Below are 10,052 nucleotides of genomic sequence, written 5' to 3' on the forward strand. Positions count from 1 at the left end.
CATGGCCACACGGATAACCAGATGTTTGCCATTTCATACAACTACACGTCTTTGCATTTAGATCGACAAGCCCATTTAAGTTATTATCTAGTACTTCAAACAAAGTGTTTGAACATGGTTCAACTCTCCATGACGTTAACTTCACAACACGTTTCGTTATCTTTTTTTCAGTCCATGGTGTAACACGATGTTCCAATGTTCCTGTAAATTTAAATAAATAATACTTAGTAAAATATATGATAAGTTACGAATTTAAAGAAATAATATCTGCATGGTTTCTTTTCTTGTAGTACCACTGTTGAATAGAGGCTCGGAAAAACTCCATTAACATAGTAATGGGTAATTTCCGGGAATGACGACTTAGAGCGTTGATTGATTCTGCACTATTAGACGTCATGAAACTATATCTTGCTCCAAGTTGATGTACTCTTGACCATCTTTCAAACCGACATCTTCTAGTGTTTGAGCACACTGAGGCAAAACACGTCTTAAACAATTTATATGCTTATTAAAATCCACTTCCCGATAAGCTTTTACAGCCTTCCAGTATATCCATTTGTGATTTTTTATACCAGCAGACCTTGATTTTAGATTTTTATACGAAATGAACACCACAAAGTCCATGAAAAGCATACGGGAAACACCTTCTAACAGCGTTGTCAATTGAGTTTGCCCTATCAGATATGATTGTCAGATTGCTAATAGGACCTATGCAATCCCTAAGATACCCCATAAACCATGTCCATGAATCAGAGGTTTCAGATTTCCCAACCCCGTAAGCTATTGGCAGTATCCCATTGTTAGCATCCATGGCTACTGCTAATAAGTTTACTCCAATGTATCGACTTTTTAAATGTGCTCCGTCAACTATAATAACTGGGTGCATGCAAGTAATAAACGAACGAATCTACAAAATCATATACACAAGAAATATAATCATTTAAATGTGAAATGCATGTAACTAACAAAAATGAGTCAACAAAATTATATTGATTTACTAACCGCAGCACCAATGGCGATAAACAGCAACTCAAAGCATCCATCTCTATCTGTTTTGATATGAGTTACCGACCCAGGATTTTTCAGCTTTAAATTGTGACAATAAGCCGGCAGTTGGGCAAACGATGCTTCTGGCGACCCCCTCAACAATTCCAAGGCATAACATTTGGCTCTCCAAGCTTGAGAATATGAGATACTAATCTTGAACCGAGGATTCATGTTAGTCATAATTTCATGTCCCCGATATACCCTGCCATTCAAAAACATTAACTCAGCCAGAAAACCACCCAACACCTTTTTGTTTGCCTGTCTATGGCGAGGAAAAACTTGGGTTCTTGAACATGTATGTTTATCAATAAAAGTCTTAACTTGAAACATTTCGCAATCTTTTATCCTCTTTGCAATCATACGACACGTACAGTTTTTGTCAATCATACACCTTGTTTCGAACGATCTTTGTTTGATTTGTTAACTTTTAGTTGATAGCCATCTTCCACATATTTCGTATACAAAACTATCTTCAAGTCTTCCTTTGTATCAAAACAATCATCTTTCTTGATACGAATAATTTTTGTGTAACAATCAACTGCTATCTTTACCAACTCTTCTTCCGGTATCTGAAGTAATTCTGGCATATTCTAGTTATACTCCCGTGGCATTTTCTTCGGGGACTTTTCTTTGGGGATTTCTTCTTCTTCTTTTTCTTCTTCAGGGTTATATGAATTACAGAATGGATGTTCAACATGTTCATTCACAGTCATAACTTCCTCCTCATTATCATCAACAACATCTTCCTCGGCAGCAGCTGTTTCATCATCAAAATTCGGGTATTGACCAATATCAAAATCATTACACGCGGGGTCTGTTTCTTCTTCTGAAACATCATCAAAATCTGAGTATTGACCAAGATCAAAGTCCGGGTATTGACCAAGATCAAATTTCGAATACCGATTAGTACTCACAATTTTTTCTGTTGGCTAATCATCGTCTAACTGGTCAATATGAAAACCGAAATTTGGTGCTAAAAGTTGATTGGGATTTGGATTAGGGAAAGGTTTTGGGTTTTGAGATTGTGTTTGGTATTAGAAATGTGGTGAAACAAAATTTTCTTGGTGATTAAATTGTTGTGGAACCATTAAATTTTGAGCACCATAAACTGGGGTTGAAAAACTTAGTTGATTACTACCCGCTACTGACCCAACTTCACTACTTCTAGGTTCAACAACATACAATGTAACATCATCTTGTGAAACACTAATGTAAGCAATGAATCGTTCAACATCTTCATTGTCGGTTAACAAATAAACTTTACCTTTTTTCTGATAAGATAGCCTAAATCCACTTAAGGGCTCTAAATTTAATTTATTTGCAACACGTAACATTAGACTTTCATAAGTTAACTCTTTTAATGTTAGTTTTAGTTGAAGATACATGGGTAAAGGCATATATTGTAAAACACCATGAACATTCTCCCATGACCCTCCAAAACACAAATCTATCCAAACATGATCAACATTAGATGATTTCATTATTGTAAATTAATTTACTAAACAAACGAGCTGTGAAACTAAAACATGTTGCCGGATGGGGAAGGATGTTGGTTGGATATAGGAACAGATGTCGCCGGAGAGAGTGATAGATGGAGATGGAATGAGTTGCGATTTAGGGATTTAGGTTATGAGTTGCTTCTGCTGCATAGTTATATACCCAAAACATTTGTGTTGCGAAACTAAAACCTGTTGCGAATTTGAAATTCAGTGTTGCGACAGTCAGAATCGCGTTGCGATAGTCAGAATCTCGTTGCGATAATCAGAATCGCATTGCGATAGTCAGAATCACATTGCGATAGTTATAATCGCATTGCGATTTACATATTCGCATTGCGATTTACATATTCGCATTGCGAATTTAGAAAATCGCAACGCGAATTTGGAAAATCGCAATGCGATAGTCAGAATCGCGTTGCGAATCTAGAAATTGATTTGCGATACCGGAGATCGCGTTGCGAATTATCGATCGCATTGCGATTTAGTTGGTCATTTTGGCAAATCCAAAAAAAGTTGGTTAAAATCGTATATCATAAGGAGAAAATAACCTCAGTGACCAAAAATGCCTTATAATATACGATTTTAACCAACTTTTTTTGGATTTGCCAAAATGGTCAACTAAATCGCAATGCGATCGATAATTCACAACGCGATCTCCGGTATCGCAAATCAGTTTCCAGATTCGCAACGCAATTCTGACTATCGCATTGTGATTTTCCAAATTCGCGTTGCGATTTTCCGAATTCGCAATGCGAATATGTAAATCGCAATGCGACTATGTAAATCGTAATGTGATTATGACTATCGCAACGCGATTCTGACTATCGCAACGAGATTCTGACTATCGCAACGCGATCCTGACTATCGCAACGTGATCCTGACTATCGATATACTTCTGTAGTGTAGCAATCCGTAGCGTATGCGCTTGAATCATCTTGGTTTAGATGAAGAGCAACTTTTATAACATGGCCACACGGATAACCAGATGTTTTCCATTTCATACAACTACACGTCTTTGCATTTAGATCGACAAGCCCATTTAAGTTATTATCCAGTACTTCAAACAAAGTGTTTGAACATGGTTCAACTCTCCATGACGTTGACTTCACAACACGTTTCGTTATCTTTTTTCAGTCCATGGTGTAACACGATGTTCTAATGTTCCTGCAAATTTAAATAAATAATACTTAGTAAAATATATGTTAAGTTACGAATTTAAAGAAATAATACCTGCATGATTTCTTTTCTTGTAGTACCACTGTTGAATAGAGGCTCGAAAAAACTCCATTAACATAGTAATGGGTAATTTTCGGGAATGACGACTTAGAGCGTTGATTGATTCTGCACTATTAGACTTCATGAAACCATATCTTGCTCCAAGTTGATGTACTCTTGACCATCTTTCAAACCCGACATCTTCTAGTGTTTGAGCACACTGAGGCAAAGCACGTCTTAAACAATTTATATGCTTATTAAAATCCACTTCCCGATAAGCTTTTACAGCCTTCCAGTATGTCCATTTGTGATTTTTTATACCAGCAGACCTTGATTTTAGATTTCTATACAAATGAACACCACAAAGCCCATGAAAAGCATCTGGGAAAACCTTCTAACAGTGTTGTCAATTGAGTTTGCCCTATCGCATATGATTGTCATATTGCTAATAGGACCTATGCAATCCCTAAGATGCCCCATAAACCATGTCCATGAATCAGAGGTTTCAGATTTGCCAACCCCGTAAGCTATTGGCAGTATCCCATTGTTAGCATCCATGGCTACTGCTAATAAGTTTACTCCAAGGTATCGACCTTTTAAATGTGCTCCATCAACTATAATAACTGGCGCATGCAAGTAATAAACAAACGAATCTACAAAATCATATACACAAGAAATATAATCATTTAAATGTGAAATGCATGTAACTAACAAAAATGAGTCAACAAAATTATATTGATTTACTAACCGCAGCACCAATGGCGATAAACAGCAACTCAAAGCATCTATCTCTATCTGTTTTGATATAAGTTACCGACCCAGGATTTTTCAGCTTTAAATTGTGACAATAAGCCGGCAGTTGGGCAAACGATGCTTCTAGCGACCCCCTCAACAATTCCAAGGCATAACATTTGGCTCTCCAAGCTTGAGAATATGAGATACTAATCTTGAACTGAGCATTCATGTCAGTCATAATTTCATGTCCCCGATATACCCTGCCATTCAAAAACATTAACTCAGCTAGAAAACCACCCAACACCTTTTTGCTTGCCTGCCTATGGCGAGGAAAAACTTGGGTTCTTGAACATGTATGTTTATCAATAAAAGTCCTAACTTGAAACATTTCGCAATCTTTTATCCTCTTTGCAATCATACGACACGTACAGTTTTTGTCAATCATACACCTTGTTTCGAAACGATCTTTGCTTGATTTGTTAACTTTTAGTTGATAGCCATCTTCCACACATTTCGTATACAAAGCTATCTTCAAGTTTTCCTTTGTATCAAAACAATCATCTTTCTTGATACGAATAATTTTTGTGTAATAATCAACTGATATCTTTACCAACTCTTCTTCCGGTATCTGAAGTAATTCAAGCATATTCCAGTTATACTCCCGTGGTATTTTCTTCGGGGACTTTTCTTTGGGGATTTCTTCTTCTTCTTTTTCTTCTTCAGGGTTATATGAATTACAGAATGGATGTTCAACATGTTCATTCACAGTCATAACTTCCTCCTCATTATCATCAACAACATCTTCCTCGGCAGCGGCTGTTTCATTATCAAAATTCGGGTATTGACCAATATCAAAATCATTACACGCAGGGTCTGTTTCTTCTTCTGAAACATCATCAAAATCCGAGTATTGACCAAGATCAAAGTCCGGGTATTGACCAAGATCAAATTTTGAATACTGACTAGTACTCACAATTTTTTCTGTTGGCTCATCATCATCTAACTGGTCAATACGAAAACCGAAATTTGGTGCTAAAAGTTGATTGGGATTTGGATTAGGGAAAGGTTTTGGGTTTTGAGATTGTGTTTGGTATTAGAAATGTGGTGAAACAAAAATTTTCTTGGTGATTAAATTGTGGTGGAACCATTAAATTTTGAGCACCATAAACTAGGGTTGAAAAACTTAGTTGATTACTACCCGCTACTAACTCAACTTCATTACTTCTAGGTTCAACAACATACAATGTAACATCATCTTGCGAAACACTAATGTAAGCAATGAATCGTTCAACATCTTCATTGTCGATTAACAAATAAACTTTACCTTTTCTCTGATAAGATAACCTAAATCCACTTAAGGGCTCTAAATTCAATTTATTTGCAACATGTAACATTAGACTTTCATAAGTTAACTTTTTTAATGACAGTTTTAGTTGAAGATTCATGGGTAAAGGCATATATTGTAAAACACCATGAACATTCTCCCATGACCCTCCAAAACACAAATCTATCCAAACATGATCAACATTAGATGATTTCATTATTGTAAATTAATTTTACTAAACAAACGAGCTGCGAAACTATAACCTGTTGCCGGAGAGAGTGATAGATGGAGATGGAATGAGTTACGATTTAAGGATTTAGGTTATGAGTTGCTTCTGTTGCATAGTTATATACCCAAAACATTTGTGTTGCGAAACTAAAACCTGTTGCGAATTTGAAATTCAGTGTTGCGACAGTCAGAATCGCGTTGCGATAGTCAGAATCTCGTTGCGATAATCAGAATCGCATTGCGATAGTCAGAATCGTATTGTGATAGTCATAATCGCATTGCGATTTACATATTCGCATTTTGATTTACATATTCGCATTGCGATTTACATATTCATATTGCGATTTCGGAAAATCGCAACGCGAATTTGGAAAATCGCAATGCGATAGTTAGAATCGCGTTGCGAATCTGGAAACTGATTTGCGATACCGGAGATCGCGTTGCGAATTATCGATCGCATTGCGATTTAGTTGGTCATTTTGGAAAATCCAAAAAAAAGTTGGTTAAAATCGTATATTATAAGGCATTTTTGGTCACTGAGGTTATTTTCTCTAAACTAAACCCTCAATCGCATTTGAGAGTTCTCAAACTCTCCCCATTTTTCTCCACGATCGCAGGTCACCTAAACCAGGGCCATCTGACCGACCACCGCATCGTGGTGGCCATACCTGATCCAACTGGCCACCTATCACGAATGAGAAACCAAACAACCCTCCAAATTGATTTACAAACCCCCTCGATTCCTGTCTAGCCTCACTCTTAAGCCGCCGCTAAAGGGCCAACACCCACACCGACCTTCGATTCCTTCTCTACTCCTATTTTTGACGATCTGAGAATAACCAGACTGCCCCAAATAAGACCTAAACTCTACCTTTTTCAACCTAAAACTTGGAAAACCAAATGAATACCCCCTAAGTTACGCGAAACAGAAACCCAACTGCTCATCTCTCGATCACGATGACACGAACGGGTGAAGCCTTTATTCCCGGTGATAAATACTCTGGCAATGACGGGGACAACAAGCGAAGAAGGTAACAAAACGAAATTCTTTCCTATCTCTTATTTTCTACTATTATTATTTTTATTGATTTGTATTTCTACTTGAATGGAGAGTCCCCCCTCAAAACGAAACTTGAAATAATATTACAGGGTTACCTTCGATTATACGAGGAAGTGATGGCTTCGCTGAATGATGGTAGCGTTTATCTGATGAGAAAAGGTAGGAACTTTTGGTTGATGATTTTTTTCTCTGTCTTTTTATTTGTTTCGAAATGAATCCCACACACACACTCAATACTGGAAATCGAAAAAAATCCGATGGGTGTTAACATATTCTTGCTCTTTAGGTGGATCTTTACACCCATTTTGCAACTGTGGGCTCATTTTGTGTTTTCAATCTTTGATTTCAATCAGGGTTCAAGCATGGGGAAATTTTTTCCAAAAGTATCTTGAGCCTGTTAAGATCAATAACATAAAGGTAGGCATCACCATTTTTATAATTTTATTTAGTATATAAAATTTTGTACATTGTTGTCATCGCCATCACAATAATATTGTTTTGTGTGAAAGGTGGATTGGAAGTCGTAGGATTTGAGCTACATGATGGAGGTAAAATTAGCGGAAATGGAAGCTATTTTCCCCTGGGTTTTAATTTTTACATTTGTTATGTATAATTGTGTATAGACGCCCGTTTTTGTTCAGATTTAAAAAATATTATTTATTTATTTATTATTATTATTATAATTAATTATTATTATTATTATTATTATTATTTTATTTTTATTTTTATAGGCCCCATATTCAATCCCACCATTCTATTAAATCCCTAAAAATTTGGCTAGTGCAACAAAAATCATGGTTTTCAGAATCGATCCGGTTAGCGAACCGGCTATGCTACCAGTTCACTGGTTCAACCGGTCGAATCGGTCTGACCGGTCGGAAGAACCGGATGACGTCATAATTATTTTAAAAATTAAATAAAAATATCAAAAATATTTAATAAAAAATAATTTTTTATATCACAAGTCATATTCAAAGCAAATCATAACATATATAAGTTAAAAATCATAAAATCAAGTGGAACAAAATGATTCAAATTAATTACAACATAATATTTAAGGTAAAACATATTAAATAATAAATATAATTATATAACTATAATTAAAAAATAAATTTGAGGTTAAAAAAATCATAACAAAATGATATTGTTTGGTTTATTTTTTTTAAACAATCTCACATGGCTAAGAAACATAGAAGAGCATTCCAAAAGTCTAAAGAGTAAAAATATGAGAACAAAACAATCTGACATGGCTAAGAAACATAGAAGAGCATCACAACTAACTTCTATAAATAATAGATGTAATTTGGCATTCAAAATCATTGAGTCTTTTGGTGAGCATTGATTGAACTATTCTTTCATTTCAATCAAGCTCGAATTTTAAGCTTCAATCGAGCTTCTAAATTTTTTTTGAGTTCAAGCCTTTTTGAGTTCAAGTTTCAATATTATATTTCAAGTTTGAGTTGAACTTGATAATTTTTAACTCGTGAGTTTGAGTCGAGTTGAGTTTATTTTTAAAGTTTTCAAGTTCGAGTCGAGCTCAGCAATACTCGAGTTTGACTTGGCTCGTTTTAACAAACGACGTCGTTTGGTTTAATTTTTTTTTTAAAACAAAATTGGCATATTTTTTCAATTTTCAGCCGGTCCGGTTCAAACGATTCAGCGGTTCTGGCCGGTACACTAGTAGCGGTTCAACCAGTGTAGATTGAACAGGACTAGATAACGATTCTCGGTTGAACCGATCGATTCGATCCGATTTTCAAAAACACTGACAAAAATTCAACCGAACGTAGACCTCTAGGGAACGTGCACACCCATCACCTCGCACGTACAGTTCGACTAACCTCACATGTTTGCTTATTTATCTCTAAAAAATGAGAGTGGGAATGGAGATTAGTGCTTTGCTTATTATTTAAACCAACTTTAAGTTGGAGACAAGGGGGCTCACATCGCAGAGTACGATGATTACTGGAGGGAGCGTGAGTTGCAGGCTAAAGATAATCTAGAAAGAGAGTATAATCTTAAAATCGGAGGACGTCACAAATCATTTGAACGAACGTCGCCGCCACGTTGGCGGGGCTCGGTTCTAACAGCACGACCACGACGGGGCGGTCGTTGACAAGAGGAGAGGCCGCCTAGTTTTCGGTTCTACCCGACAGAAGAAGAGTGGTTTCATTTTATCTTCATCACAAGCTAGAAATGGAGAGGAAGGATCTGAACCGTCTTATGGACCGGGTTATACCCATTGTCAACATTTATGAGTCCAATCCTTTCGATCTTCCACAATTACCAGTTTACCTGTGCCATAAGGACCCTGAGCAATGGTTCTTCATTCCGAGGCAAGAGATTGAGGCTCGGGGAGGAAGGCCAAAGCGGCTAACGACGAATGGGTACTGGAAAACAACTGGATCTCTTGTGTTTATTCGTTGGACAATCGACCTATCGACGTTAAAAGAACCATGGCTTTCTACAACGGAAGAGAACCGAGTATAAAATGAATGAATACAAAGCTATTGAAGAAGCAGCTTCGCCTAATGCTTTCACTCCAACTTTAAGGCATGAATTCAACTTGTGCTGGGTATAAAAAAATCAAAATGATTGCGGTCATTCGACAGGCGGTCGCCAGCAAGAGGAATGCATATTTTTGCTTTTTGTGCGTGAGATTAAAGAAATTTCCAAGTGATTTTGAACTTTGGGAAAATCCTTCTTACGGTCCTTCATTTATTTTATTACTTTTAAAATTTTAATTTTAATTTTTTAATTTTATTTGTTCCTTTGATTTATTTATTATTTATTTATTATTTATTATCTAACATTTTTTAGTTTTTAGAGATTTTTTTTCCGTTCAAAGGTAAGTAATTTGAATCGGGTTTTTAAATTTTAATTTTAATTTTTTAATTTTTTCAATTAAGAGCCGACAAATTAATTTTTACCGAAAGGGCGATTC

At 36.1% G+C, this 10,052-nt stretch overlaps 1 pseudogene; it reads left to right on the forward strand.

The window, feature by feature from the left end:
- The first annotated feature begins 7,005 nt into the window (after positions 1–7,005).
- Positions 7,006–9,724, forward strand: LOC120171837 (annotated as a pseudogene).
- The last annotated feature ends 328 nt before the right edge of the window (positions 9,725–10,052 follow it).

The sequence above is a fragment of the Hibiscus syriacus genome, unplaced genomic scaffold, assembly GCF_006381635.1.
Source record: "Hibiscus syriacus cultivar Baekdansim isolate YM2019G1 unplaced genomic scaffold, ASM638163v2 tig00111837_pilon, whole genome shotgun sequence".
NCBI classification, from domain to species: domain Eukaryota; kingdom Viridiplantae; phylum Streptophyta; class Magnoliopsida; order Malvales; family Malvaceae; genus Hibiscus; species Hibiscus syriacus.